The 24,816-nt window shown below is 41.0% G+C and overlaps 1 long non-coding RNA gene across 1 annotated transcript; it reads left to right on the forward strand.

Moving 5' to 3' along the window:
* Nucleotides 1-11,970: 11,970 nt before the first annotated feature.
* On the forward strand, nt 11,971-24,175 carry LOC148045639 (uncharacterized). Its single transcript, XR_015696808.1, has 4 exons — nt 11,971-12,127; nt 14,245-14,307; nt 16,786-16,852; nt 23,954-24,175. It is a non-coding gene; the product is annotated as an uncharacterized LOC148045639 (long non-coding RNA).
* Nucleotides 24,176-24,816: the final 641 nt, after the last annotated feature.

Genomic DNA, 24,816 nt, shown 5'->3' on the forward strand with positions numbered 1-24,816 from the left:
CCTTGAGGACCTTGAACAATATAATGCAATTTGGCCAGTATGCTTGAGGTAGCCTCATTCCTTGTATCACAGCTGACATTTTTTGCCTTAAAAGCATCCCTTTCGGTTTGAAGAAAGAGGGGGAGGGGAGAGATGTCAGATGATCCTGACATGTCCTCAATCCACAACCAACTTCTTCAGTAAAGATTAGAGCCAGAATTCTGAAAGAGGAAATTTTGCATCTCAAGGAATCTTAAGAGAAGCACTTGAAAATCTTCCTAGGAAGATGTTCCCAGGAAGGGACTAGATATAAGGATGCTGAAAACCTTCAATGCCAGTAAAGAATCAGCTCCAGCCATCTGTTACATGCCTTCCAATGACTATCTTAACCAAGGTGTGGGTCATTGGGACACAAAAGACTAAGACCCAGAAGCTACCAGTGTTTCCCTCTCTTTCCTTGTGCCTACCATGTTTTCCCAAAAATAAGACCAGGTCTTATATTAATTTTTGCTCCAGAAGATGCATTAGGGCTTATTTTCCAGTTAGGTCTTATTTTTGGGAAAATACTGTACTAAATGTGTGTGTCTGGCTCACGATATTAACTGGGGCTTATTTTTGGGATAGGGCTTATATTACAAGCACCCTGAAAAATCATGCCAGGGCTTATTTTCTGGTTGGGTCTTATTTTGGGGAAAACATGTTATCTCTTCTCCATCACTGTTTGCCTATCATTTTGCAGTTAAATGTTGGTTATTACCTTTAAAGCCCTACATGGCCTAGGACGAGTATACCTGCGAGACCGCCTACTGCCACACTCCTCCCAGCGGCCGGTAAGATCCCACAGGGTTGGTCTCCTTCAGATGCCGCCAGCCAGACAATGTCGGCTGGCGGGTCCCCAGAGGAGACCCTTCTCTGTGGCTGCCCCGACCCTTTGGAACGAACTACCCCCAGAAATCCGGACCTTACCCACTCTTATGTCCTTCAGAAAAGCTGTCAAGACCTGGCTTTTTCGGCAGGCCTGGGGCTGTTGACCTCATTGTTGAGGTCCAGCCCCGACTGAAATGAATGTATTTGTGTCGTTTTAACTTGTCTTATTTTATTTTTATTTTCTATTATTTTCTTTCTTTTCCCTTCTGTAAGCCGCCCGGAGTCCTTCGGGATTGGGCGGCCTATAAATAAAATTAAACTTACAAATTTACAAATCCATAATCTATCCCGTGCCACACAGAGAGAGCAAATAGCTTGCAGGCCTTGGTGCAAATCTTATTATTCTGTGGGAAGGTTCATATCCTTTGATTTGATTTGCAGAACTCAAACCATGTCTGGCCCAAGACGTAACGCGTGACCACAAGAAGCCACAATATGATGAAATCAAATAGAAACATTGGATCTCTTAAAAGATGAAAGCACCTCCCCAAAGCCATAACAGAGTACATCACACGTATATATCAGGACTTAAACTCACCCGAAGGCTCCAGAGGATTACCTCTGTTTGTTTTTCATTATTGATTATATTTGTCATGGTGGTTATTCACTCTGCTTCAGCATAGGCATAGCTCAAAGTAAAATGTGACACCTGAGCTGTAGCTTATAACCGGCTACGTGTGCCTACATGTACTAACTATTGTGTTTGTATTTGCTAGGGCTAAGTGTTCCTTGATCAACCAGGAGTACAGCCAACAGAGTTGGAACTCTTCATGATAAATGGCTTCACAAATTTCTATCACGGCTTAATATTAAACTATTTGATAATGGAAAAGAAATCTCTGAATCAAACTTACGATGAATTCTGGAGCTGACAATGGACAATAGGTTAGGGGAAAGATTGATTAATTAACCAGACTGATGTGAAGAACCATCAGTGTGGAATCTTGTATTATCTTTGTAAATACAAAAAGGAAGGAATGAGGAAGGGATATATCTTAATTAGCCGTGTGTGTGTGTGTGTGTGTGTGTGTGTGTGTGTGTGAGAGAGAGAGAGAGAGAGAGAGAGAGAGAGAGAGAGAGAGAGAGAGAGAGAGAGAGAGAGAGAGAGAGAGAGAGAGAGAGAGAGATTTCTTGAAGGTGATCCTGCTAAAGAAAATTACATGTACTACAATGTGTAACACTGGAGCACTGAATCTAATAGAGGCAATAACTGGCTAATATGTAGCATAGCAACCTTGCTGAAACAAACCTGGTTTTTAATCTGGTCAATATGTAAATAGGATATTGGCTGAGATCCAGAGAGATTGTGTGTGTGTGTGTGTGTGTGTGTGTGTGTGTGTGTGTGTGTGTGTGTGTGTGTCTGCACGCACACACGCACGCACACACAGGTGTGTGTTGTCCAGACACAGCTTTCTTGTTAAGGTTTTTCAATAGTGCGTTTGCCATTGCCTGCTTCCTAGGGCTGAGAGAGTAGCTGGCCAGCCGTTTGCTGGCTTTATGGCTCAAGCAGGATTGGGACTTAACAGTTTCTAGCCTGATGCCTTGAACAACGTAGTTTCCAAAGCATCTCACCAGCTTACCTTGCCTGAAGTGAAGAATTTACTGCTTCACATCACATTCTGTAGTTTTTTTAAAAAAATGAAGATGAGGAGGAAAAAGAAATGCTAGGATTTCCGGAGAAAGAGCATGGTTTCAAGAATTGTTAGATGCCTCTCCCACCCAAACCCTTTCCAGGCAATATTGATTCCAGTATGTGCTACTTCACATTCCCTTTGCTCTGCAATTAAAAATAAGTTCTGGGGCATAGATATATCATTAAATGCCAAGTTGGCACATTAGGCTGCAATTACAACTCTACGCTCCCTGATGAGGGTTTGTAAATGTCTCCAAGTGTCAGAAGACAAAGCCCATTGCATCTGTATTATTATACCCTGAATTCTTTCCCTGCTTCTATAAGGAGGATGAGGTGGGTGTGATAAGAGCTACAGGTCTCCTCCCAAATGTCAGATACAGGAAGCCATTCTCCATACCTGACGGAACAATACCACCACAATCTTGCCTGCTCACCTCTAGCTGTGAAAGATAGCCAAAACCACGGAAGACTGTGCCATCTTATCTATGATATCTAGAGATGAGCCTTGCTTATCTTGCCAGGTTCAGTGCTTTTCTGGATGAGGGACTCTCTGGTGTCCTGTACCTGAACTCCAGAATGGAGGTATGATTGGATATGAATTCAATAAACAACTTCATGTCGTCCTTTCCTTTAAAAAACCCTCCATATCCATGATGACGAACCTATGGCACGCCATCGCCCCATTTCAGCTCTGCTGTGCATGCACGCGTGCCTCCCGCCACCCAGCTGATCTTTGGGTCTCTGCTGTGCATGTGTGGGGTCTGCGGATGCGCGGGGTCAGAGTGCAGGGAGGGCATGTGCGCATTCACAGGGGAGCATGCAGGGGGGGGCATGCGTAGAGCTGCCCTACGTCAATGGTCCCCAACCTTTCTGGCACCAGGGACCGGTTTTGGAAGAAAAATTATCTTCCACAGACCGGTGTGTGTGTGTGTGTGTGTGTGTGTGTGTGTGTGTGTGTGTGTGTGTGTGTGTAAGTGTAACCTAGATTCCCCTCATGCTCAGATGAAGCTTCACTTGTTTGCCTCCCACTTGTTTGGCCCAGTTACCAACAGCCACAGACTGGTACCAGTTTATGGCCCGGGGGTTGGGGACCTCTACTCTATATCACAGTACTACTAATAAAGTTTAATTGAACTTATATTTAGCATTTCAACCTATACAAGGCTTGAAGCATTATTCTCTAATCCTAGTCTTTTTAAATTATTACCTTATTTATAAATAAATATTTATTTAAACCTTCTAGGCTTCCCAAAGGGGTGGGAATCTCAGCTACTTCTTGCAGAACACCTACAGTCATCTTCCACAAATGCCACAAATGTGTGCCATAATCAATCTGCAGGCTTGAAAAATGTACGTAGAACTCTGAAGATGGCAGCGATCCCTGTCCAAGCTGTGCTATTGTCTAAATGACACTGTAGACCTAGCTTGAGACTTAATTGAAGGGCAATTTTTTTTTCTTGTTTGTGGACAGGTTAATTGTGATTGCTACTCAAGGACTACCTATAGATTTTCTAAGCTCAGGGGAAGTAAAGCTCAAATGATTCTAACAGCTAACTCAACATTTTGATTGCCAACAATATGACTTGTTCCCCGCCCCCCACCCCCAGGCAATGTTAAAACTAACCCAGATCTGGTCTGCAAAGATCCAGACAACCATCAGGGGACAGCAAAGAAATAACCTTTTATGCCTCTTTCTGCCCTCTAGTGATATTGATTTTGCCCTCTAGTGATATTGACCTCAACTGGTTGCTCTAGGCTAGGGCAAGGCTCCCCAACCCCCGGCTGAGGCCCACTACCGAGCCATGGCCTATTCAAACCCGGGATGTGCAAGCAGCAGGCCAGCATGCACGCACGCACACACACACACAGCTTGACTCATGCAAATGGCAGACCAGCTTGAGCAGCTGGCCGATAGGCACACACATCCACATGTGAGCATGCCAGCACGCTGTTCGCATAAGTTAAGTTGCACATGTGCGTGCGGGCCAGCCCTCCACTTATGAGGCCCAGTTCCCCCCTCAACTCTGCCCAGCTGGGCCACCAAGCCACAAAGATTGGGGACTGCTGCTCTAAAGAGTCCAAATGGTAAAGGTTCCCCTTGCACATATATGCTAGTCGTTCCTGACTCTAGGGAGCAGTGCTCATCTCCATTTCAAAGCCATAGAGCCAGTGCTGTCCAAAGACATCTCCATGGTCATGTGGCAAAGGTACATGGAACACTGTTAGCTTCCCACCAAAGGTGGTTCCCATTTTTCTACTTGCATTTTTACATGCTTTCAAACTGCTAGATTGGCAGAAGCTGGGACAAGTAAGGGGAGCTCTCTCCGTTACGGGGCACTAGGAATGCCGCGTAGGGAGTCTAAGCAATGTCATATACTCTCATTTCCAAAAATTTTTTACCAAACTTTGCCTTGCATGAGTACATCTGGAGGGAACATTCATTTTGAATGAACACAATCTTTCCCAAAACTGAGAATATATTTCTAATATATTTCCCAATTATAGTTATTAATCAATCATTATTATGAATTCAGTATCACTAACTGCATAGCCACAATATATTCCTTTAATCTACAAACATGTATTTTCAGATCTCGGAAGAAAAGTACTAGATGCAAGTCAAAATCCTTAGGCAAGTCTTTAAAATATAGACTCTATTTTATATGGGGAAGTTAATTGTTCAGCTAGACCAGTATTACTTACTCTTACTTTGAAGTAAGTGTCTAGGAACCTATCACTTGCCAATTGATATGAAGAGACTATCCAGACATGAAGTGGCTTTACTTACTTGGCATCATCACACTATTTCCCTCCCCCCGCCCTCCGCCAAATTATCTCTGTTATAATTAAATGGTCCATTGGGCTGGCTATTGATTTTCAGGGATTGTTCACTACAGTCCCTATTAGTTCAAGCAATTGATATAAACTGTTGTGTCTGAATATTTTGTTTCTTTCAGATGTGCTCTTTTGTCTCTCGTTCACATTCCATTCCATTTCCCCTTCAGATACTTTGCTTTCCAAAAAAACAATAGACCACGATTGCAATGCTATGCACTGTTTTTCTCACTCCTGTGCGATTAAACTGGCTTTGCACAAGTGGAATACAATTCCAAAATTTAGCTCCATTCTGAGTGATCAGGGTTGATTGCAGAAAACATGCTTTCCTCTTGGCATGACCTAAAGGTCAATCTGATCTTAAAGATTCTCCTTGAGATTTCCTTGTTCAACATCTAAAAAATTCTCAGACATTCCCCGTGTATTTGCTGCCTGTGTTTTGATATAAATCTACATTTCATTTTAGAATCTGAAACCTGGCAGCTGTTATTTGTCAATATTTGGTGCTGTATCTGCAGTAGCATGTAGTATTCTTATTAGCTTCTTCATTCACCTTTGAAGCTCACCACAATCCAAGCAAGCATTTGCTTTTTGAGCTGAAAATATCACATACAATGTGCAACCCAAATATGTCATTCAGAACGTGATGGGGAAACTGGGAAAATTTCAAAATGTTAACTAAATGTGTATGTATTTTCTTCAGTGCCAGGAGCAATGATCAACTATGCTTAAAAGACTTTTAAAGCAGCGTGTATGCATCCGTGTGAGCATGTACCTGGATGTGTGCATGTGCCTTTAAGTCAGTTTTCTTGGGCCTAACGAGACAGTTTCTGGCCTGATGCCTAAACCCAGGGGTGTCAAACTCAAGGATCTAGGCCGGGTGCTTAGATCTGGCTCAAGGGGCCACTCTGAAAACAATGAAGGACTGGCCCGTGGTTCCTCTGGCAACGAAAATGGAGTTCAGGAGGGCCACATGCAGCTCTCAGAGGCTCCATTTTCAGCCATGATGGCCTCCTGCACCCCTCTACCAGTGAAAATGGAGCTCCGGAAGGCATGCATGCACACACACACACACACACACACACACACACACACACACACACACACAAGCCGGGAGTGGGTTTCAAATTTTTTTACTACCAGTTTGGTGGGCATGGCTAGATGGGGGGATGCGACTGAGTGGGCATGGCCAACTTGATGTCACTCACGCACATTCAGTCACATGGCCCCCTCAACAAGCCGTGCCCATCAAAACAGTGGCCAAAAGTTTTGACAAGGGGGGGAGGGGGCCTCCAGCGAGCGCCTGCAAACTATCCAGCTCTCAACAATTTCACTTCCCCCTTAAAGGATTATTACTGCTGGGTCAAGACTAATATCCAATTAAAGAGGTTTAGAGGTTTAGAGGTTTATTCAACTTGTATGCCGCCCTACTCAGGGCGGCTCACAAACCTGGAGGGAAGGGACATCTACAAAAGGGAAAGAACAAAGACAAACAACAATACAAAACAGTTTAAAAAGGTCTCAACTAGCACTCCAGTTCAAGAGGGGATGGAACTCAGCAGCCCCAGGCCTGCTGGAACAGCCAGGTCTTAACGGCGATACGGAAAGCCTGAAGGGTGGTGAGGGTCCGAATCTCCACGGGGAGGTCGTTCCAGAGGGAATTAAGTTCATGGAGTCTCTCCTTCTTCTCTTCTCTTGTCCTCTCCTGTCCTCCCTCCCTGATTTTCTGACACTGTCTTTTGCTTCCCTCTGTTTCCAATGGTTTGGCAAGAATAGAACAGATTTCTCCTGTCAAGCATCTGATCTTCATCTGTTCCAGAAGGCTATTGACATTGGGGCAAGAGCAGGGATGAGATTCAACCAGTTTGGACCGGTTTGGGCGAACGAGTAGCTAAAACTATCAGCTGGGAGCGAACCAGTTTGCTCCGACTTTCAGCTGGGCCCACGCACCCCCCACCCCGCCCCACCCACCACCCGCCCCTGTGCTATATTCACCTATATTTCCTTTTCTGAAGCCCAGCTAACAGGCGTGGCAGTGTGGATTGCCGCGCATCATCTGTTTTCCTTCCCAGCAGTAATGGGGAAGGTGATTTTTCTGTAAACTGTGCATGCGAACCGTTTGTTAAACTGGTAGGATCCCATCTCTGGCCAAGAGCTGTATGCAAACAATAGTGACCCATCCTATTTTTCAAGAAAAAGACTCTACCCAAAATACCTCTGATTTTGAGATAAATCCCCAGAAGCAAATAAAACACCTGTGATTTCTCACTAATTGCAGCAGTACAACAGAAAATATTATTACATCAGCATTCTATCTTATCTTTTTAACATTTAGATTTTAAAACGCTATTGCAGTATCCAAATGAGGTATCTTCTCAGTAATTTCCTGCTGATGGCCTCCCTCTTACCACATTCTTAAAGAGGGCTCTTTTCTGCATGAGCTTTTGTAACATGATACTCTTACTGTGGGCCATAAAAGTTATTCCTTATGCACTGACCCAGTTACATAAAACATGAATACTTTATTTCAGGGAGGAAAAAAAAAAGCCTTTGGACATATCCTCTCTGATCATTTGTTTGACATTTTGCACAAAAAAACCAAACCACCCAACAACTGGATGATTGTGTATAGCATCAAAAAGTGAAATCATGCCTGTCTCTGGAGCAGTTGTGTGTGTGTTTAAAAAAAATTGGAAAATCTACTTCATGCAATAGCGATACACAATAAGAAAAGTTTTTTTTTCTTGCTTCATAAATATATTAATGTTTGTTGTCATAGACTAAGCTGCTTCCCTTCTGCCATTAATCATTGAACATCTGGAGAATAATGTGCTTCCCAGTGGCAATCATAGGGAACCTTTGACCTGTCAATCTAATTTTCTATCCAGCCTATAAAACTTTTAGGGGGCCTCACCCAAATTCCAAATCCCTGCTTCCTCTCCCACACTTTGACTTTCTGCCTGTAGATGTTCTGCCATATCCTTACCTTTAAAACAGGGGTTCCCAACCCCCAGGCTTCAGGCCGGTACGGTCCGTGGCCTGTCGGGAACCAGTTGGAGGCAGGAGTGGGCTTCAAAAATTGCAGCAATGGGTTTGCTGCCCTGTTGCTGGGTGGGTGTGGTCATGGTGGGTGTGGCCTAGTCAGCCTCCTGCACCACCGGGGTGTGTGTGTGTGTGTTCATCCTACCCAATCTCCGGAGGCTTTCCTCGAGCCTCTGAAAGGGCGAAAACTGCTTCCCCTGGAATCCGGAGGCTGGAAACAGGCCCATTTCCAGAACTTCTGGAACATCTAGTAGGCCCATTTTTCCCCTCCTTGAGCCTCCATGCCTGTCCTGCACTTACCTGGCCTTAACAGGGCATGTGAAGACTCCTGAAAGGGAAGGGAAAAGATGGGCTGGGAGGGGTGGAGCAGGGTGGGCGTGGCCAGCCAGGGGTGGCATTTGGGGGTTGGCCGAACTGAGCAGAATCCTAGCTGGAGGATCGCCCAAACCCTATGAATCCCCAGCAGCCCACCCCTGGCTGGAGGTGAACAGTGAGCAAACGAAAATGTGCAATTGCAAGATGTAGGTTATGTACTCCACCCCAACTCCCACCCCTGATCTGGAAAAAGTGGTTCCATGGAACCAATTCTGAGTGCCAAAAAAAGAGTGCCACTGCTTTAAAATACAGAGAGTTGCCATGATTTGTACTTGTGATTTTCCACAGGAAGACTAGGTACACTATTCCTTTAATTCCTCATTTAAAAACACTTCCGGGTGATTTGGGAGAGTTTGAAGATGAGGATTTTGGGGTCAGAGTCAGGGAAGAAGATTGAAGCTGGCATTCTAAAGTGATTTTTTAGGGGTGGATCTGTGAGGCAGGAGCTGAAGAGAGAAAGTATCATTGTAGGCCAAGGTTTGTGCTTTTTCAATAATTGGGTAAATCCAGCTACACAGAGCAGCCCCAAAGGGAAAAAAAAACCTTGGAACACTTCAGTTCTTCCTAAACCTTTGTTTTTCTCCCATATGCCAGTGGGATAATCTACTTACTCACTCACTTCTCCCTGGATGAAAGAAAGGGTAAAATGTGCTACTTCCAGGACTAGTGTCAGGATATAGCAACTGTGGGTCCAGGAAAGGGAAGAGAAGGAAGACATTTGCCAAGCTTATTTTCAAATCTTGAGGAGTGACCTAGATGGAACGGTTCCACCACAAAACCGCGGTAGACTAAAGCGTGCTCGACGAAAGCGCGTACGTGACGTCATCACAGCGCGACGAAAACAGCACGCTGTGAGCGGTAAACTTAAAATTAACGCGAAAACCTTACCCTAACCCCCCCCAAACCTAACCCTTAACCTAACCCTAAACCTAACCATATACCTAACCCTTAACCTAACCCTAAACCTAACGCTAACCCTTAACCTAACCCTAAACCTAACCCTAACGCTTAACGTAACCCTAACTCTAACCCTAACCCTTAACCTAACCCTAACCCTAACCCTAAACCTAACCCTTACCTTTATGTGAATCGGCTTGCTTTAAAAGCGCTTTTTAAAGCACCCTTTTTTCTCCGCGGTCGTATTTGTCGCGCTGATGATGACGTCACGTACGCGCTTTAATTGGGCGCACTTTAGTGGACCGCGGTTTTGACGGGTCACGGATGGAACACCAAAGAACTAGCCCTACTTTCTCCATGTCTTTCCTCCTTCTTTCCTCATTCCTCACTTTCCTTTCTGCATTCCTCACTTTGATTTTGGAGAAGGTTCCGTAGAATACCATGGACAGCCAAGAAAATAAACAAATGGATAAGTAACACATAAACCCAGAATTCTCACTCAGGATAGAAATGACCCAGCTCAAATTTTTCTACTTATGGCACATTATGTGAAGACCCAGCTCTCAGGAGTAGGGACTAATATTGGGAAGGAAAGACAAGATGAGGACAACTAGAAGCAAGGTGGACATACAATAGTGATAGGTGCATCATTGGAAGACCTGGAAGGACCAGGGTGGAGACAGATTGTAATCTGGAAAAATCTTATCTGTGTGGGTGCTAAGAATTAACATGAACTAGATGGCACATAATCAAATCAAAGAAAATCCTATCATTAACATAGCATGCAATAAGTTATTACCAATACAAGATAATGCTTGTAAATTAGAGTTGAAATGAGAGGTCCTTGCTTGCTTGTTTTCTTACAGACATTTCATTACCACACTAGGTAATAACATCAGAGATGCTGCTGATGTTTCCTAGTTTGGGTAATGAAATGTCTGCAAGAAAAGAACCAAGCGCAGAGAGCACTAAGGACCACTCAAATTATTATTAGTTACTAATGATTGACAATTAAATGATAATGTAATATATAATTATGAACACAGTATGCAATAAATTATAAATTTATATAGAACGGGGAGGAGGGAAAATGCATCTTGTAATATTTCATATAGGGTAGCACGCAACCAATATTATGAAATAAGTAACACAGATAAAATAGAGCCTTCAAAACATAGTAGCATAGTTAATGTCTCTAAGATAATGTCCATGGAAACATAATACAGTAAAATTTCAACTTAAGAGACTAATTTGGAGAACAGGGTGTCCATTATTCCCAGTTGTCCATTAAATACAAGCGTCTATCTTTTGCATTAACTTAAGCCATTTGCATAATGACTTAAATAGATGGTAATGACATAATTCACTACAGATGTCATAACATGAAGATAAAATTAACATAAATTTAGCTACATTTTCCAGGCTACTCCAAATGCCTTTTCTTTATTTTGAGCTGATGTCTGGAGAATTCTCAGTGGATTGAGACAATTGATCCATTCCATCTGAAATTTGCTCAAAGGTTACACTGAGAATGCAAACTCCAAAATAAGAAAGAGGTTAAAAAAAAAAACCACAAGGATAATTGGAACTGGAGAAGCCAAGGCACAATTTAGTTGCAACCAATGCTAGCCTGTTAACAGTCCATGGGGACAAACAGATCTTGGGTAACAAACAGTTGAAACTGCTCTAAGAAATACCTTTCAGGAGGCTGTCTCTCAATCAGATTCTGTACCGCCCTCAGCCAGAAGTTGTTGTTCCACCTTGGTGTTTGAAGACCATTCCTCCTTCAGGAGAGGACCAAATTCTTTTCCCAGGGAATGGTACATTGCCAACACACTGAACCCTGCCTTGTGTAGTTTTCTCAGGAGCTTCCCTTCCAACTGCACTCTTAGAAACTAAGATCATGGTTGATTTTCCCCTTCCGGTTTCTCTTCATTTCCCGAATGACTCCATAGGAGGACAGGAAGAAGACAAAGCCGATGATACTCGCAAGGCAAAAGCAGACAAGCATATAAAAGATACAGGAAAGGGTTGAAGCAAGAGTTAAATCTGTTACTAGGAGAAACAGCTGAAAGAGGTGAAGTCCCATTACACCAGGCAGAATTGTGCTTCTTGCTCCTTTGCTTACTAGCTTGCAGAGAAATCTTCTGGAGGGGAGGTGCATGGCATGCATTTATGTCATTAGAAAAACACCCACTCTTGTGAAACCTGTAAAAGTGAGACCCAGCCCTGTGGGCAGATTGAATCATTGTCCCAGCTAGAGTAGCAAACAGCATTCCTAACTCATTTTCTCTGTAGAGAAGGCCAGGGGTGCTCATGAGATCTGGCAGCCTTGTATTTAGATTTTTCATAATAGCCTGCTAGGCTGAAGGCCAAGATTGGTTGAAAAGTTGCAGTTTCCCAGAAAGACTGGTTGAAAGGTTGCAGTTCCCCATGCAAGTGAGTGGCATCCAGACTAGTCGTAAAGAACCAGTCGAAGTTAATTTCACAAGAAAGGGAGAGGAGAGGGGAGGAGAGACATTGCTAAATTAAGGTTTCCCTTTTAAGATACCATACCAACATTCCAGCTTAGATTTATTGGGCAAAGTCAAGATCAAAGAATTCTTTAGCAGTGAATTGCAGGAAGGAGAGCAATTTTAAAATGGCTTATGATCGGAATTGGTATTTATATATAACCTTTTAAAAATCTGTACAGCCATTTCTGTTCTGGATGATGATTCGTTCGTTCTGTTCTGGAACGAACTCCCCGTGGAGATTCGAACCCTCACCACCCTCCAGGCCTTCTGCAAAGCCCTTAAAACCTGGCTGTTCCGACAGGCCTGGGGCTAAAGAACTGTTGCCCCTGTCTCGAATTGGTATGACTGTTGTGTATTTTAAATTATGCATTGTTTTGTGTCGTTTTAAATTTTTGTTTGTATCCCCCTTTCCTGGTTGACTTGTGAGCCGCCCTGAGTCCCCTTCGGGGGAAAAGGGCGGCATATAAATAAAATCAACATAACAACATAACATAACATAACATTTTGCAGGGGCTGTGAGTTCTCTTAGATTGTGGTCTAGCTTGCCCTTTGCGTCCTTGACTTGGGGTGGTAGGAATCTTACTGTAAAACCTTAAGATTGTCAATATCTAAGAATTGCTACTAAATGGCTATTGAAATCGTCATTAAGCCAAGGTGCAGTCTTTTTTTGTTGATATTCAGTATCTATTAGGATTCTACAGGTTCTGGCATTAAATAACAGTGAATGCAAATCTAAATCTTATGTCTTGTTAGTAGGAGTACCAGAACTTCTTTATTTCATAAATAACTATTTACAAAACAATGCATAATTTTCTTTGATATTATGACCTCTAAAATGATGATAATGAACAGGAGGAAGTTCCCATAGAGATTATCATGATTAGGTCACCAAACACCTGTATGCCTCCCTTGTAGAAGCATAAGTCACACCAATAAATATGTGTATATTCTTATAAATAAGCTAGCCAAATCTGGGCTGCAAAAATCTGAACCACCAGAGAGCAGCAAGAAAATCCCTTACTGCCATCGTGTCTCTAAAAATTTTGGCAGTCCAGATTTCATAATTTTTGTTCAGAACTTAACTTGTTGCTGGTTCCTAGTAATGCACACAACAGTTTACTGGGATTGTAATTGTGCTTTGAGTTCTTGTAAACTCGTGCAGGGACCATCAGTGATTGAATCTAGCCACATTTGTTGGCCTCCTTTTAAATTGTTTTCAATTTTTCCAAGGATTTAGGTCTGCTCCAATGACTCTTGCCTTGGTGTTATGTTTCAAATAGCTAAACTCTAATTTCATTTTTCATGCTTCCAGTGAGCAGTCTGGTTTCCAGGGTACAGGTAGTCATTGACTTACAAGCACATTTGAGCCCAAATTTTCTGTTGTAAAGCAAGACAGCTGTTAAGTGTTCATTAAGTGGATCTGGCTTCCCCATTGACTTTCCTTGTCAGAAGTCCTCAAAAGGTGATCCCATGACCCTGGAATCCGGCAACCATCATAAATACACGCCAACTGTCTGAATTTTGATCATGTGACCATGAGGATGTTGCAATGATTGTGTGAAAAACAGTCATAAGCCACTTTTTTCAGTGGCATCATAACTTCAAATGGTCAATGATTAGTTGTAAGTCAAGAACTATCTGTATTCTCAACCTTTTCCTGCAGTATTTTTTTTTTTGTCATTCAGCCTTTCTCATGGGTCAAGTCAACCTACATAGCCATATATTTCAACTGGAAAGATCATGGCTGTCACAATATATGAAGTTGCCATTTTTATGTCTTAAATTTAATACTTACCATTGTTTTTCTCCCAACATTCTTATTAATGGAAGACCTATGTGCAATATCAATGAAGCACTTTGTCTATCTGAAGAAGTAGAATTAAATCTACAAAAGTTTATCTATAATATATTTGTTCACCATTCAAATGGCATAATATATTCACTGCTGTTCAATCGATCAATTGGAATAGAGCTGGAAGAGATCTTGGAGGTCTTCTAATCCAACTCTTTGCTCAAGCAGGAAACCTTTTACCATTTCAGACATGTGGCTATCCAGTCTTTTCTTAAAAACCTCAAGTGATGAAGCACCTACCACTTCTGAAGGTAAGTTGTTTCACTGTTTAATTGTTCTCGGGAAATGTCTTCCTAATTCCATGTTGTTTCTCCCCTTGATTAATTTCCATCCATTGTTTGTTGTCTTGCCTTCTGGTGCTTTGGAAAATAGTTGAGCCCCTCTTCTTTGTGGCAGCCCCTCAAATACTGGAATTCTGCTATCATGCCACTCCAGTCCTTCTTTTCTCTAGACTAACCATACCCAATTCCCGCAACCATTCTTCATATATATTTAGTCTCCAGGCCTTTAATAATCTTAGTTGCTCTTCTTTGCACTTTTTCCGAAGTCTCAGCATCTTTTTTGTAATGTGGTGATCAAAACTGGATGCAGCTATGTTGTCTTATTAAGGATTTATGAAATGGTATTAATACTTCACTTTTAAAAAATTATATTTGATTTTTGTTGCAAGTCTTTGTTCATTCCAAGCCTTTGCTTTCCTGACTTCATCTTTGCAGATTTGGGCTATCTGCTGATGATCTGGTTTAGTTATGTTTGTTTATTTATTTCCATTTTTTTCTACTTATCCTTTTTTGTCTTTCAGCTTATCAGAGAGATCTTTGTGCAATCATCCTGGTTTCTTCTTGGATTTCTTGTTTTTCTTTTTTAGTGGAATTGTGCCTGTACTAAGTTTTTATGCTCATATTTTTCAGTTTCCCACACTTCTTGAGTTGTTTTCCCCTTAGGATTTTCACCCATTTATTGTTACGGCTGTCTTTGGAAATGCAAATATTGCAAACAAAGCTAGTTCTGCAATACTGTTTTCAACTTTATAATACATTTGTGCCTAAATGTGGCCAGAAAGCACATAATACTTTAGTTGTGGCTTTTCCTGAGTACACATTCTGTAATTTAAAACAAGAGTTCAAGCCTGTTCATTAAAATACTTAAATACAGCAATAGCACCATCTATTGGCCTTTGTAGTCTACAGCAAAATAAGGAAGGGAAATTGCAGTATGTTAATTGGGATGCTTTATTTTGAATTCTTGTAACAAGCAAATCGCCTACCTGCCGACTTTTCACATCTTCCATTCTATGATTCTGTTATTTTGCTAAATACTATTTTATATTTCTTCTGATAAAATAAAACCTCACAGGACAACTGACAATTACCTGGATAAAAAGGGGGAAAGGCAATGGAATGAACCAGCTTTTAAAAAGGAATGGATGCAGCTTACAAAGAACATTTATCTGAATATGCCCATTTTCTGAATTCACTATGCCTACTTTCTATTTTTCCTTTCCTGTTTTATGCAGACTACAAATACTGATGGTACAGAAGTGTCCTTTTTTCTGTAAATGAGGTCAGTGACATTATAGATCAAAAGGCATTTGGCAGCTATACCCTTTTTCCTTCCTTAACAATCACTTCTAATATTAAAAATATGGGAAAGAGATAAATTAATACTAATTATTAATCATACAATTAATTAGAATAGAATTCTTTATTGGCCAAGTGTGATTGGACATACAAGGAATTAATCTTTGGTGCATAAGTGTACATAAAAGCTATAAGTGATAAATAATGATCATAGTCATCATAAAAATACATTCATCATAAATCATAAGATACAACACTTAGTGATGGTCCTAGGATACTAAATAAGCTATCAAAATCATACCAGGAAACTAAATAAACAATATAAATCGTAAAGATAAAAGCAACAAGGTTATAGTCATAAGTAGAAAAGGAGATAGGTAATAGGAAGGATTAGAAGAATAACAGTAATACAGCCTTAGTAAATAGTTTGACAGTTGTAGGAAGTTAAAACCCACCCCTCTCCTAGAAAAATGAAATATCCTGGGAAATATTGAAAAGGAAGAATATTATATTTCCCTGGATAAGAAATGGAGAAACATGTTTTTAGGCAGGAAACAGACTCACTCTTAATAGCCCACACCTTTTTCAATGGGCTATTTAAAAGCCTGTGTCAGTCTATTCTACATAACAAAGATCTCCCCCTTCAGCTTCAGGGTGATGGTATTAAGGCATGATAGTATTAGCCCTTTACTCATCTCACCACAGGGCCCCTGGGAAGAAGTAATACTCAACCAAATGTGGACTCATAGCCTAGAGCATTGCCCCATGTGAATCTGACAACCAATCAGAATACAAGATCAAAATCAAACGCCAGAGTGGGCAGAAAACCAGGAACTTTCAGTCTCTCACTCACTTTTCTGGAAAGATCACACCTGGAAGCATGTGATTCCCCCTTTTCTGTTCAGGAGCTCCAAGCCATGTGATCCTGTCCACCATTAAACCATCTTTCCAAGCAGCCTCCATGTTTCCAGTGTCTTTTTCCCCACTTGGAACTGAACCCAGAAGGACATTTCTTCCAACACAGTGTTGTGGGAATTAGTTGTAAGGGAAACACTAATGGCTTACACCAATGTTTGCATTTCGTTCTGATCCTGGAATTATGGCTGCACACAGTCATACCTGAATACCTTTTCTACATTTACTTTGCAGAATAAATTCCTTTAATGCCTGGAAAGACGCTACCTCAGAGAATGAAACAACAACAAAAGGAAAGACGGTATGGATCCTCTTCCTTCATTCCAACCTTCTTTTCCTCCTCTGGCTCCCCTTAAGTTTGTCTGCCTCTCTCAGGCTTCCCCAGTCAGGCTGGACAAAGGAATTGTCCATACATCTGGAGTGCAGCTGATTGGGGAACTAAATTATATTTTAGCAGCTTCATGTACAGAGTGTTAGGGTGTGGAGAGACCTTTACATGCACATGTATGCCCAATTTCATTCCCCGGCCACGCATAAATTGTCTAGATTAGGGGGGGGGGGAATATTCTGCACTTGAAGGCCTGTTGGAAAAAGTGAAGAAAAGTTGATAACTTGTCATGCCCCCATCAGAGCCTGAATCTGTGAAGGCGGATGAGCCAGAACTGGAGCCAATGGAGATCGAGGGGGGCAGCTTTATTGGCTTTGGGGGAATGTGGAAAGAGCAGACTGAGGCAGCCCAGGGATTGGGACAGCTTGTTAGCAGGGAGGAACTGAGGTAGGATGACTGAGAGAGGGCAAGCAGTGGACATGAGGCGCAACAGAGCTCAGGCAATGAGCAAGGACCGCCCCCTCCTGATCCTAGAGCATGGAGAATGGAGAGAAAGCAGGAACAGCACAGGCTGACCTGACGATTCGGGAGGAGAGCAGACTGCCCCTCTTCACAAGGCACACCTGGGGACTGAGATTTAAGGAGACACTGTGAGAAGAGATGTTTGTCAGGAATAAATGCTGAATTAGTAGAGTTTGGTGTGCCGGTACAGATATTTGCAGGACTTGCTTCTTTCTGACTTCATGGAATTAGTGCCTTGTTCCTGACGATGTGGACTCATTGTTTGTTCCTTGGTTTGTGAACTTGTCTAGATTAGGGCGGGGGAGGGAAGAGCCGAGGTGGCGCAGTGGTTAGAATGCAGTACTGCAGGCCACTTCAGCTGACTGCTATCTGCAGTTCAGCGGTTCAAATCTCACCGGCTCAAGGTTGACTCAGCCTTCCATCCTTCCAAGGTGGGTGAAATGAGGACCCAGACTGTGGGGGCGATATGCTGACTCTGTAAACCACTTAGAGAGGGCTGAAAGCCCTATGAAGCGGTATATAAGTCTAACTGCTATTGCTATTGCTAACTCATTCCCCTGTTCCCTTGTTTTGCTGGACTGGGTGCAGCCAGAGGCTGGTGTGTGTGTGCGTGTGTGTTTTTCCTAGGACTTTTCAAGAATGTGGGAGTGTTTGGGGGAAATTCAGAGCATTAAAAGGGAGTTTGAACTCTCAGCTGGCCGTGTGACCTTCGTGCCTTGTCCCGTGTCATCACAGTAAACAATAATGGAGAGATCAAATAGTTTCCTTCTGAATAAAGGGGGAAACGCTTAAGGTATTAACTTTATGGAATTGAGGTATAAAAGAGAAGTGATGTTATACAGCTTTATAAAGTCAAGTATGGTCAAAATGGAGAAAGAAGGATTTTTTAAAATCTCCTCTGTAAACACTTGCACTACTAGATGAAAATGATCAGCAATGCAACATGAAGTAATGGTGATGTGCTACTCCCAGCAGTAGAGGTTGGAAGTGCCTCAGTGACACCTCAGAACTGTAGAATCATATGCTCTTCAGTTGCTGGGGAATTCAAGGAAGGTATTGAATCTTTAGAGCTCAGTTCTGGACTATCCATTTATAACCGATAACAATGGTTCTTAGAGCATGAATTAAGAGCTTTTGTTTTTTGAATTCTACAAATTGTTGGAGCAAATCAATGTTCCCAAATTGGCCTCCTCTGAACCCTTAAATAACTTTTTTTTAACTGGTCATTAGTATAGGGCATTATCTGGAAGGCATGCAAGCAAATCTGGATGAGTTTGACCAGCAGGATTCTCATATAGAGGAGTTACCAAAGATATCAAATTGGTGAAAACTGGTTAAGTATTTGCTTCAATGATATGGGGATACCAAGCATACCGTACTTAACAGTCATTGTGAATTCAATCCCCATTACTTTGGAATAATCCGGCAATTTCTTGCATAACAGTAACTTAGGCTTTTAAAATATTCTTAGATATTTCAAAGTAAATATATAAACAAAAGAACAAAGAATGGGAGAATAAAAGCAAATTACAATTGAATACATGAGATTTATAAGTATCATAGAGGATTTTTTGCAGCATATTGTTCGTTGGTTGACTCTCTCTCTCTCACTCACTCTCTCTCTCTCTCTCTCACTCACTCTCTCTCTTGTGTGTGTGTGTATAAAATAGAAAATATTATATTGCTTTAATATATAAACTATTAAGCATAAACATCAGGAACTGTGCTCAGTAGACCATGGAGTTAAATTATAGTATGAGCTACAATAAATTATATATAAATTGCTCAATGCCTATTCTAATTTAGAAATCCTACATTATTAAAACATGTACTTTATGCATTAAGTTAATGGAATATCCACAGAAATATGTCAAACAAAATAAAATAGTTAGGTCCTAACTAAAGTATGCCAGCAAATAGGTAGAACAACATAGTGGTCAACAGATTAGAAGAAGTCAATCTACATTGGAGGTGGAGGAGGAGGATTTAACAGAGTGTGCAACTATCATCCAGGATCCTTAAGTTCACATGCTAGCAAAATAATGTTTAGGATTATCCAATGCAAATAAGAGTCCTACATAGGAAAAAGAGATGCTAGATATTCAAGCTGTCACTGGAAAAGGATGAGGAACATGAGACATTATTGCTGGTGCATGCAGGATAACTGAGAAAGCCAAAAAAATAATATTTAGAAGTCAATATGTGCTTCATTGTTTTAGAAAGGTCTTCAGTTCTGTCAATCATGTCAAGTGGTCACAAAAATGCAAATCCCAGAGTATCTCATTGTCCTTATGCAAAACCTTTATACGGGTCAGGAAGCTGACAGAACACAATGAAACAGACTGGTTCCTGATTGGCAGAGAAGCGTGCCAAAGCTGTATACTCTCCCTTTATTTATTCAACCAATATGCTGAATGTATATTAAGGGAAGTTGGATTGGAAGATGATAAGCATGGTTTTAAAACTGGTGAAGAAATATCAATAACCTGTACTAACTATGCCGATGATACTACTGTAATAGTTGAAAATGCAAATGGTCTGCAAGAACTGTTAATAAAAATTTAAGGAATTTAGTGGGGGGAGAGGCTCTAAAACTTAACTAAATTAATGATAACTGCTAGAACATCCTTAACGCTGATAATGAAGATATCAAAGTGGTAGGTAGCTTTTGCCTTTTAAGACAACAATAAAGGAACAATGAACAAATAGGCCACAGATTAGGCCTTGGTAGAACAAGCATAAAAGCCCTGGAAAAGAGATTCCGTTGCTGTGATTTGTCTTTACTTAAAGTCAAGAATTGATGGCACATAATCATTCAATTAATACATAAAGATATTCAGATTTTAAATATGGTTCAAATTCATGCACTGACTGAAACATTTGTGCTGGTTTCAGTGTTTGAGAGAAAGGCAACTCTTATGTATCTGGCAGATCCTAGCATAGAACATGTAGAATCAACTACTCAAATGACAGAATTATCATGAAATTAAATTCTGTGTCAGGTTTATTTTTAAAATATGTGGTTATTCGGATTATTCTGGTTACATTCCCACAGCTTGGTGAGTTATTTTTCTAGTAAACATTCTTCCCAATAAAAGATATATGGGATCTTGCAGCAGTTGGCATATTTAAAGCTAATCTGGCATACTTTGAGGAAAGATATACTTTAATAAAGTTTAATAAAACCTCACAGGTTGAAATGGAGATTCCAATTTTCCATTCTGGCATTAATAATCTTCCAAAATTGTTGAATTCTATATTATTGGAACCAAATGTGAAAAAAATTATCTAATTGGGCCAAAACATTTGCTGCAATTTTTAGAGAATGTTTTGCCCATTTTAGCAATTATGATTGCAATAATATATAACAGTAAAAATACCAATTTTCTCTATTAGTCAATTTGGAGTAAATTTAATACTATTCACTGAAAATATCATTGTTTTATATCTTCTGCATCTAAATTCTGCATCCATTTAATCATACAATTTGTTTTGATTTCTGAGTCATAACTTGACCAGCAGTTTATAAATATGATGCAACAGATGATCTGAGTTACACATTATAAGATTTTTAAATACAATCAAGTCTCTAAATTGTTTCTTGATGCTATTCTGCTTATTTGAAGATATTAAAACCAGTCTGATGAACAAAACCAATATGACATAATAACTTTATCTTTGTTTTATTGATAATCAAATCTCGCAATCTAAACTAAGTATATCTCCACTGAGAATATTTTGTGTTCTTAAAACATAAGAAGAAAACATTTAGTAAGAAAAGAAGAGAGGAAAAACCTAAGCTTATTATTTTCCTCTATTTATCCCAGGTATTTGATGCATTATTTTTATTGCATTATCTCATATAAATGGTTTGCTTCTATTTGGATCACTCTGGATATATTTATCTAGCTACTCATCTGGAAATCCTGTCCCTTCCACAGAGGCAACTGGGCCATAAGGAAATGCAATCCATTCCCTAATCTATATTAAGCAAATGTGTGATAATGTAATATAATATAATATATAATATATAATACAGCCATCAAACTGCCTTGCTCTTTCAAATCATGTTAGTTTTCATTTGTTTGTGGACTATATGTAGTTTACAACTTGTTTATGCCACTTATTGGCTTCGTCATTGGAATCAAGACTCCTAAGAATGCCATGGAACGTCAAAAAAAGAAACACATTTTTCCCCTGAAAATCAACACTTATTTCTGGTTTTCGACAAAACACACCCATAGCAAAACTTGGTAAGAAAATTCTAAGGCTGCAATGCATTACAGGTAGTGCTCAGTTTACACCTATTCATTTATTTATCATTCTAAGTTGCAAGGGCACTGAAAAAAAAGTGACTTGTGAACATTTTTCAAACTTATGACTGTTGCAGCGTCCCCGTGGTCACATATGTTTATGATAGTTGCTGGGTCCTGGGATCATGTGAGCCCCTTTTGCACCGTAAAAGCAAAGTCAATGGGAAAGTCAGATTCATTTAACAACCATATTAATAACAACTGCAGTGATTCGCTTACAACTGCAGAAAAAAAGGTCATAAAATGCAGCAAAACTCACTTAACAACTGCCTTGCTTAAGCCATGGAAATGTTGCACTCAGTTGTGGTCATACATTGAGGACTAACTGTATGCAGCTACTTGAAATTGCCCCATTGACTTACTTCCAAATGCTTTGCAAAGGGAAGTGGTTGTAACGGAGTGTGGGAGTGGCCTTGGGAGACAGGAGAAAGAGATGCTGCCCAGGGAATGGAGTGGATAAGAGAGAGCATAGCCCAGAGCTGCATTATGGGCAGAGAAAGAAATTCAGCAAGGAACCTCTCTAATTTATCAGGTGGTAAAAGAGAGGGCAGGAGACATACAAGATTCTGTTAATGTGGCCTTATACAGGTAGTCCTCAACTTACAACAGTTCATTCGAAGTTACAACAGCACTGAAAAAAGTGATGTATGCTCACTTTTCACACTTACAACTCTTGCAGCATCCCCATGGTCACATGATCAATATTCAGAGGCTTGGCAACTGATTCATATTTATGACGGGTAAAGTGTCCTGGGGTCATGTGATCGCCTTTTGCGACCTTCTGCCAAGCAACATCGATGGGGAAGCCAGCTTCACTTAACAACCATGTTACTAATTTAAAAACTGCAGTGATTCACTTAACCACGGTGGCAAGAAAGGCTGTATAATGGGGCTAAAACCCACTTAACATACATTTCGCTTTTAGCAACAAAAAGTTTGAGCTCAACTGTGGTCGTAAGCCGAGGACTACCTGCAATAAAGTGGAATTAGCTTGTCTGAGCATGTTTCCTGCTTCAGCTTGGGAAGATTGACAGTGGTCGAAGGGCAGGACTTGGAAGCGTATGACACGCTCACTCAGCTGAAGCCGAAGAAGCTCAAGCATGAGAAACAAGCCACATTGACTTTCAAATAATGAAAGAAAAAACATACATAATTTAATTCGCTAAAAAGAAGTGGCATACACACAAAGAAATAACCTCACATGTAAAGGTCAGTCTGGTATAGTGGTTGAGGCAACAGGCTAGAAAAGTAGGACACCATGAATTCTAATCCCACCTTAGGCACAAAACCAACTGAGGACCTTGGGCCAGTCACTCTGTTAGTTAGCTTTATTGTCATTGCACCTTGTACAACAAAATTAAATGCGTCAGTGTAGAATGACAGTTCAGGTTGTGGTTGTTAATAGCAATAGCAATAGCAGTTAGACTTATATACCACTTCATAGGGCTTTCAGCCCTTTCTAAGCGGTTTATAGAGTCAGCATATTGCCCCCAACAACAATCCGGGTCCTCATTTTACCCACCTCGGAAGGATGGAAGGCTGAGTCAACCCTGAGCCGGTGAGATTTGAATAGCCGAACTGCAGAACTGCAGTCAGCTGAAGTAGCCTGCAGTGCTGCATTTAACCACTGCGCCACCTCGGCTCTTTTTTTAGGAATCATGTGCAGTCATTAAGCACAACATCAGGTGATGGCTGGTTTCCTTGTTGACTTGACTTACTGGAAGCTGGCAGTGAAGACCACAAGTGGTGATGATGTGACTGTGGGAAGCTGTGACCATTGTAACTGTGTGCCAGTTGCCAAGTGCCCCAATTATGATCCTGTGATTGTGGGGACACTACGACAGCCACAACTTCAAGGACCAGCCATAAATCTTCTTGTTGAGCACTGCTGTAACTTCGAATGGTTGCTGAACAAGAAGTCACTAGATGAGGACTACCTGTATAGTCAAAAGCTGTCTTTCATTGTTGACAAAGCATAATGATACCCGTGACGACAACAATTGGATCAACCACTTGGTGGGCTCCGTAGTACCCTGGGGTCTCTGGCCTGCTGGCAAAACCATGTCTTCCTGTTTTTTGAAAGAATGTAGATGTCAGGCCTGCAGTTATATCCCTTTTAGGATCTTTGGCCTGCCACACTCTCTCTTATTTCATTATGATGTTTCATTAGTGTAGTAGTTGGGAGGGGGGAATAGAAAGGAGTAGAATGGTGGAATGTGGTGTTGTCATTCTTTTTTAGAAGCCCAAGGTCATCTTTTGTCTCCGCACCTCTGCACCTGACCGGAAGCAGCTGGGTGGAGATGACAGCGTGGAAGAAGAAGATTGGACCATGTGATGGATTTGTGGGTGTGGGGACAAGATCATGAACTTTCAACTGGGTGGGAATCCGATGTAACTTCCAGAATTGGGATTCCACAGATGTGCTAAGATGTATGATTTATTAAATTGGAACTTTAAGGATCGTTTTGCCTTGGACTCTGATTTAATTCTACATAATACTTGGAACGCTGACAGCAGACCTGGGAAGGAGGCATTGGCAAATCACTTCTGAACAACCTTGCCAAGAAAACTTCAGGGATGAATGCAGGGAGTCACTGGGAGTCAAAAATTGATTCAAGGGCAGAAAAAAACAAAAGCACCCTTACACAGATGTAATGCACATAGAAAATTTCACTACAGGCTTTGACAATTGCTCAAGTTCAGTAAATATTACTTTTATCCTGGTAGAGATATAGATAGATTATCCTCCATCAGATGCTTTCCACTGTTTGGTTTCCTTTGTTGACACGTTTCAATTCCTAGTTGACCTTGTCTGATTTCAGGAAAAGCTAAGCAGGGTCAGAACAGGTTTGTACTAAGATGGGAGACCAGCAAGAAATCCCAGGGGTAGTGATTTGATTGTGAATAAAAATGCCCCAGAAAAAGGCAAACCATTTAGTGCAAACTAAACTGGAAACTAGTTTTAGTAATCTTCCAACAACTACTTGTTTATAACACCTGTCACCATTACCTTCCACTCTCCAAAGTCCTCCCCCACATCTCAACTTTTAATTTGATGCCTCTTGGATTACAAGGTTGTTTTGATATCAAAATCTGTGATTT

Source organism: Thamnophis sirtalis, unplaced genomic scaffold (genome assembly GCF_051295495.1).
Source record: "Thamnophis sirtalis isolate CommonGarterSnake01/CBP01778 unplaced genomic scaffold, rThaSir2_p1.2 scaffold_5, whole genome shotgun sequence".
In the NCBI taxonomy this organism is placed as follows: Eukaryota; Metazoa; Chordata; class Lepidosauria; order Squamata; family Natricidae; genus Thamnophis; species Thamnophis sirtalis.